The sequence below is a fragment of the Rattus norvegicus genome, chromosome 6 (genome assembly GCF_021556685.1).
Source record: "Rattus norvegicus strain SHRSP/BbbUtx chromosome 6, alternate assembly SHRSP_T2T, whole genome shotgun sequence".
Classification (NCBI taxonomy): Eukaryota; Metazoa; Chordata; class Mammalia; order Rodentia; family Muridae; genus Rattus; species Rattus norvegicus.
The window spans coordinates 93,677,938-93,685,168 of NC_141539.1; the positions used below are offsets into that span (position 1 = coordinate 93,677,938).

The following is a 7,231-nucleotide window of genomic DNA, read 5'->3' on the forward strand; positions in this document are numbered from 1 at the left end:
CAAATTGTTTTTGTTTTTTTTTAATTCATTCTCTCTCCTTCCCTCCCTCCTCCCCCCCCCCAGTAACACACACACAGGTGATAGCTCTTGAAACAGCTTCTAATTCCCTTAGGTTACCATTATCTTCCCTCAGCAGCCCTAACAGTCTTCCCACTGGTGCTAGCACTCGTATGCCCCCAACTGCAGTCTCTCCCTCACACAGTCCCGTTGTCAGCATTGAACATCCCAGTCACTGTCCCCTTATGCTGCAGTAACAGGGCTGCATGTGGTTGTCTGAGATTTCTGAGCTTGTTCAGACAAAGACTGGACCTCTTGGAAAGGTAGAAGACCAAGAGAGCTGCTGAGAAAACAAAAGTAGCAGCTTTCACCATTGAAGATGGGCGGAGCCCTAAGGTTAGGAGTCCACTGGATGAACTCCAGCTTGAGTGTTTTATAGGGCCCCTGGTCCCTCCCCTTCTCTTACTGGTCCTGTAAGATGCCTGCTGTGTGCCTCCCTGCCATTTCTCTTCACAATGTCTTCCGGAAACAAGAAGCAGCCCATCTCAAAAAGCCTGCTTTTGCTTTCCTCATCTGCTATGTCTCTGTCATTCTCCCTCCATTCCAACTTTCTTGGCTGCCTGAATTGGGCTCATCAGTCGGAACGTGAGGCCTGTGTTTACACGGATCCAATCAAACCAACTGTCCATCCCCAGAACTAAAATTGCCAGAAACTTAATAGTGAATGTCTTTACACTTCATAAAATGCTTCATAAAATACATTTACTCATTTAACCCTTCTGGGAAAAAGAAGGGGCTGACACATGCCCGTTGTCATGATTTTAATTATCAACTTGACACAATCTAGAATGACCTGAGCAAAGGAGCCTCGATCAGGGAGTATCTAGATCTCATAGAGTTTCAGGCATTTCTCTGGGGTTACCTCTTGATTGCATAAACTGGGGTGAGAAGACCTGTCAGTATGGGGTGGTGCTATTCCCTAGACAGAAGATTCTGAACTTTGTTTAAAAAAGAAAAAGGAAAATTCGAGCTGGGCACTACCATGTGCACACTAATCCTTTGCTCTCTACTCTGTGGACATAAAATGGCCACTTCTCTCAAGTTCCTGCCCCTGTGATTCCCTGCCATGATGGACTATAACCTGGGACTATAGGTCAAATTAACCTTCTCTCTATTAAGTTGCTTTTGTCAGAGTATTTTACCACAGCAACAGAAAAAAAAAAAACAGAGAAAAAAACTTAAGATATCTACTAAAGCCACTAAAGTTTGTTAAAAGGGACCAGAGTATGAACAGATTAGCTCTTCCCATCCTCCGAGGTGTGAAATTATCTCCAGAGAACATGCTTCAGGCAGAAAGTACCCAGAGCTACTCCGAGTATCAACAAGCATGTCTTCAAGCTGAAGGCAGGTGATAAATTACAGAAGAAGCTGATTGAATTCTGCCAGAGAGATCTTTTTTTTTCCTAAAAAGTACCTTCAGAGACTTGTAGGTGATGAAGCTAGACCTGGGAAATTGATCCCCATTGCCTTCAACACGGAGACTTTGACTTACTTACAAGCCTCACTTTGACTGTAGGCTGATGAGTCAGGGTCATCTCACAGTAAAGAGAAAACAATCAAGTCTTTTTTGGGAATGACAATCTACCTTCCAATAAAGGAAACAAGGCTCTGTAGTATATATATGAGTATATATATTTGACTAAGATATATATATATATAGTCTAAGATATGTATATGATTAAGCTATATATATTTGACTAAGCTATATATATGACTAAGATACATTTGACTAATATATATATATGACTTATTTAGATATATAAAAGCTATATAATATATGTATTAGTCAAAACAGGATGGGAAAGGAGATATATGCATCTAGAGAAGAAATTTAGATATTTGCACACAGAGCATCTTTAAGTACTTAAAACACTTACTGTGGGAGTGTGGTAAGAATCAGAAGCCCTCAGAGGGATGAAAAAAAAGTGAATTTAAAACAGCATGTAGGCCTAAGGAAACAGACCCAAAGGAAATGGGATAATATTTGAATAAATTGGCTTAATCAAGATTAATTCTGTTTATTAACAAGCAGAAGTATTGTAAAAACCAAGTAAGCAGTGGTCTGTAGCCAATTAGGGTGGATGACCTTCTGGGGGAAATGAGCCAGGGTGAAACTGGCCCTCGCAGTAAGGGGAGGGAGAACAATATGGGAGTGCAGCTAACTACAGCAACTCCGCTGATTTCCTCTCCTGCACTTAAAAAAAGAAGAAGAAGAAGAAAAAACTAAGTCGGGAGTGTGACACGTTTGGTTGATGTCCCGGGAGGTTTGCTCTTGTCTGAGGGGACACTGGGGGGGGGTGAGTTTAGGAAAGAGGGGGGACGGAGGCAAGAGACTAGGCAGATATGGAAGGAGGGGAAATGTACTAAGTCAGGACGTAATGCATGAGAGAAAAATTAAAATTAAAAAGAAAAAGGAATCACTTCAAGGGACAGAGGGCAGGGTGTTAGAGGGGTGGCTAGAAGGTTTCTTTTAAGTTGTTGTGGAAGGAGTGAAGAGTCTGCATGCTAACACAGTGGGATGTGAGTAGAGGCTTCTACATGTTTTGTTTATTATTAATCATTCCATTCATTTATATCTCAAATGATATCCAACTTCCCAGTTACCCCTTCACAAGCCTCCCATCCCACAATCTCCCTTTCCTCCCTCTCCCTTGCCTCTATGAAGGTGTTCCCCCACCCACCACCTCCAGCATGCTCCTATGGGCATCAAACTTCCACAGGACCAAGGGCCTCTCCTCCCATTGATATCAGACAAGGCCATCCTCTGCTACATATGTATCTAAAGGCATGGATCCCTCCCTGTACACTCGGTGACTGGTGATCTAGTCCCTGGGAGCACTGGGTGGTTTGGCCAGTTAATGTTCTTTCTATGGGGTTGCAATCCTCCTCAGCTCCTCCAGTTCTGCCACCAGCTACGCCACGAGGAACTGAGCTCAGTCTGAAGCTGCATTGGTCAGTTGCTGGCTGAACTTCCCAAGGAGCAGCCACACCAGGTTCCTGTCAGCAAGTGCCTCTTGGCAACAGCAACAGTGTCCGTCCAGGTTGGTGTCTGCAGACAGGATGGATCCCCAGGTGGTGCAGTCCCCAGATGGCCTTTCCTTCAGTCTCTACTCCATTTTTTGTCCTTGTTTTTCCTTTGGACAAGAACATTTCTGGGTTAAAAACTTTGAGATGGCTGGGTGGCCTCATCCCTCGACTGGGGGCTGTGCCTATCAACTGGCGGTAGTCTCTACAGGTTCTATCTCCCCTTCTCTGTTAAAATCATCTCCACTGGGTCCTGGGAGTCTCTCATTTCCCTGGCATCTGGGACCCTCCAGTGGCCATCCCCATTTCCTCATCCCCTCATGCTATGTATTTTTTTTTTACGTGTGCCAGGTGCCACTTTGAGTCCTCACCACAGTGAGGAAGGGTGGAAGACAGTGATTGCTTCCAGGCTAAGCCCCATCGGCCCTGAGGTAACCAACCTCACTCCCCACAGTAGAAACATGCCTTCCTTCCCCTGAGATTCCCATGCCTGAGCCAACACAGGGAAGGATGCACACAGAAAAATAAGAGAAACTCATCAAGGGAGCCAGGGGCATTTCTGAAATTTTTCCAGTGCAAAGACTAGTTGACCTGGAGGTGTCCCTCCTAATGGCAATGATAAACCCCAATCATTCCCAGCTGAGGCCAAGCCCTTCCCCAGGGAGCCTGAGACCAGGGTTCATGCCCCAGGGCTCCTCCCTGCAGTGCTCCCAGGAAAGATCAGCAGCCTGCCCAGCCATGGAGAGAGCCCGCTGAGCAGATGCGTCTTCCTCTTTGCTGGCCCCTACTGCGGCAGGTGTACAGCCATAAAGGACCAGGCAGTACGGGTGTGGCTGTGAGTGCACAGGGGCCGGAGTGAGCAGCAAAGCAAATCAGATGCATGTTCTGAAGCTGGGTGGTGTGGAGGCAGGACATGGCATCTCCCTGTGCACCACAGGGACCTGGGCCCTCCATCAATTCTTCTCTGGGCGGTTTCTGTTCAGGACTGCCTTAGGGGCAAATTCTAGCTTGTCCTTAAGGCTCACCACCTGAGTGTGGTCCTTGCCTAGCATCTCATCCAGCTTTCAGTCCTCTCGGCGCTCCAAGATACTCTTCTCCTCCCCCACAGGCTGGGGATCCTTTCCCCTGATGAACCATTCCAGGTGGTAGCCCACAGCCCCGACCACAAAGGCCACAGGGAAGGTGACATAGGGGGCATAGGTACGCACCACGGTCCAAAGCACAGGCCACATGACATCAGGCAGCCTGGCACCTAATAAAGCCCCGCAGAGCAGCAAGCAGCCACTGTGCTTTGTGCAACAGTTGGGTCCCCGAAATACTCTGCGGCCCAGCCCGAACAACCCGGACCGGCCCCGCGCTGCGCCCGCTAGCCAGCCGGGAGCAACAGGAACGTCGGGGCTCCCAGTAGCCCGAGGGGCGCCGCCCAAGGCCCCGCCTACTGGCGTCCAGGCTCTCTCGGGGAACAGTGATTGGCTGAGCTCCGGCCAAGCTGGAGTACTCCCTTAAGTTAGCCTTGTCCTTTCTCAAGGTCATGGGTACTCTCATAGGAAGCTTCTTCAAGGCTGTACTGTCAAGTCAGAGACTCTTCCTATTTTAGATCAAAGGGCAAAAAGCTCAGCCTGAGAGCAAAGATGGGGAGGAAGAAGCTGCCAGAAATTAGCAGCCATAATTAGAAGACCTTGGTTACTTGTGAATCTGTGGGGAAGAGGAGATCAGAACTGTCTAGAACACAGACTGGCATTTATTTAGTCAGTCGTTCTACAGGCTAAACAGTTGAATGCAAATGGGGACTGCCATCGGGAATTTTCTGGATGAAGAGGAAACAGGTAGGCCCACAAAATGTCATGACAGAAGACACTGAGCGCAGGTCCCCTGGAAGGACAGATCCCTAAGCTGGATCTCAGTAGTGACTGGCAGTTCCCTCCAGCAGATCCTGGTAAGCACAGAAGCTCCAGCTTAAGTGGAAACGACAGCACTTGAGAAGTCCTGAGGCATAAGACCAACCTCCGCCAAGAGTCTATGTCAACTGAGGGAGGCAGAGGCAGAGGCAGGTGGGTCTCTGTGAATTTGAAGTCAGCTCTGTCTACTTAGCACTTCCAGATCACACAGAACTACATGCTGAGACCCTGTCTAAAAATAAAATAATATGGGGCTGGGGATTTAGCTCAGTGGTAGAGCGCTTACCTAGGAAGCGCAAGGCCCTGGGTTCGGTCCCCAGCTCCGAAAAAAAGAACCAAAAAAAAATAAAATAAAATAATATAAAATAAAATACCAAACATTGGAATTAGTTGTGGATTCAAATCTTGACTCTGTGGCCTGCTATTCTGGGAAAATATATTTATAAACTTTTAAAAAGGATTTTAATGATGTGTATGGGGAGGGGGGAGGTGCGATGGTCGCAGGCACCTGTGGAGGTCAGAAGAGGATGTCAGATGCCCCGGAGCTGACAACACCAGGGGTTATGAGCTGTCAGACATGGGTGCTGAGAACCAAACTTGGCTCATTGCAGAGTGGTGTATTCCCTTAACTACCGAACCATCTCTAAAGCCCTATTTGTATTTTTTTAATAAGAAAATACCCTAGGGCTGGCCAGATGGCCCAGCAGATAAAAGGTATTTGCCACCAAGCTGATGGCCTGAGTTCAATCCTCAGGACCCACATAGTTGAAGGAGACTCTCAACTCCTGAAAGTTGTCCTCTGAATTCCCCTATAGGGTCAATAGCATGTGAGAATCTACTCACACACCCACACACAAAAAAAAAGTAATAAAAACTGTTAAGACATCCTCTAAGGTTGCTGTTTAAAACTGTGTTAATGTGACGAAAGTGCTTGCCACAGTTCTTGGCATCTGCTCAATCAGTGCTTGGTAATGAATGCTTCTGGACATGTTACGATCCCCAAAATCCATGCTTCTTTCTTCAATGTTCGTTCCAATGTTGGTCCATTCATCACTGTGCCATAGATGGATATTCGCTCCTGTTAGAAATACGCTGAAATCTAACGACCATTGTAAGCATGTGAAGAGGTTGGAGCTTATTTTAAAAGGGAGCAGGCCGCAAGGACCCCAAATCTATGGGTGAGACTGTAAAGGAGTGTTGGTCTCCCTCAGCTCCTTTTCTTCCTCTTCTATGTATTTTTATTCAACTTCCTGACCCTCTGTATCCCTCTCCTGTCCTCTCTAGTACCTGATTCTGTCCCCTCTATTTCCTCCCCATCCTCTCTCTCTTCCAGATCCTCCCTCCCTCCACCAACCACTACCATTCTGTTCCCCTCTCAATGCAGGACTGAAGCATCCACACTCTGGTCTTCCTTCCTCCTAAGCTCCATATGGTCTCTGGATTGTATCTAGGACATTGTGAGTTTTGGGGCTAATATCCAGTTATCAGTGAGTGCATACCATGTGTGTGTTCTTTGGGTTACCTCACTTAGGATGATAGTTCCATCCACTTGCCTGCAAATTTCATGAAGTCATTGTTTTCAATAGCTGAGTAGTACCCCATGGTGTAGATGTACCACATTTTCTGTATCCATTCCTCTGTTGAGGGACATCTGGGTTCTTTCCAGCTTCTGGCTATTATAAATAAGGCTGCGATGAACATAGTGGGGCATGTGTCCTTGTTATATGTTAGAGCATCTTTTGGTTTTATGCCCAAGAGTGGTATAACTGGGTCCTCATATAGCACTATGCCCAATTTTCTCAGGAACCTCCAGACTGATTTTCACAGTAATTGTACCAGTTCGCAATCCGACCAACAATGGAGGACTGTTCCTCTTTCTCCACATCCTCAACAGCATCCACTGTCACCTGAGGTTTTTTTTTGTTTGTTTGTTTTGTTTGTTTGTTTGTTTGTTTGTTTTTTCGGAGCTGGGGACCGAACCCAGAGCCTGTGCTTGCTAGGCAAGCGCTCTACCACTGAGCTAAATCCCCAACCCCCTGAGTTTTTTATCTTAGTCATTCTGACTGGTGTGAGGTGGAATCTCAGGCTTGTTTTGATTTGCATTTCCCTGATAACTAAGGATGTTGAATATTTCTTTAAGTGCTTCTCAGCCATGCAAGATTCCCCAGTTAAGAATTCTCTGTTTAGCTCTGTAGCCCATTTTTAATAGGGTTATTTGGTTCTCTGGAGTCTACTTTCTTGAGTTCTTTGTA

General features: G+C 46.5%; 1 pseudogene; it reads right to left on the bottom strand.

Annotated features, from left to right (window-relative positions):
• Smim12-ps1 (small integral membrane protein 12, pseudogene 1) lies at positions 3,422–4,484 on the bottom strand (annotated as a pseudogene).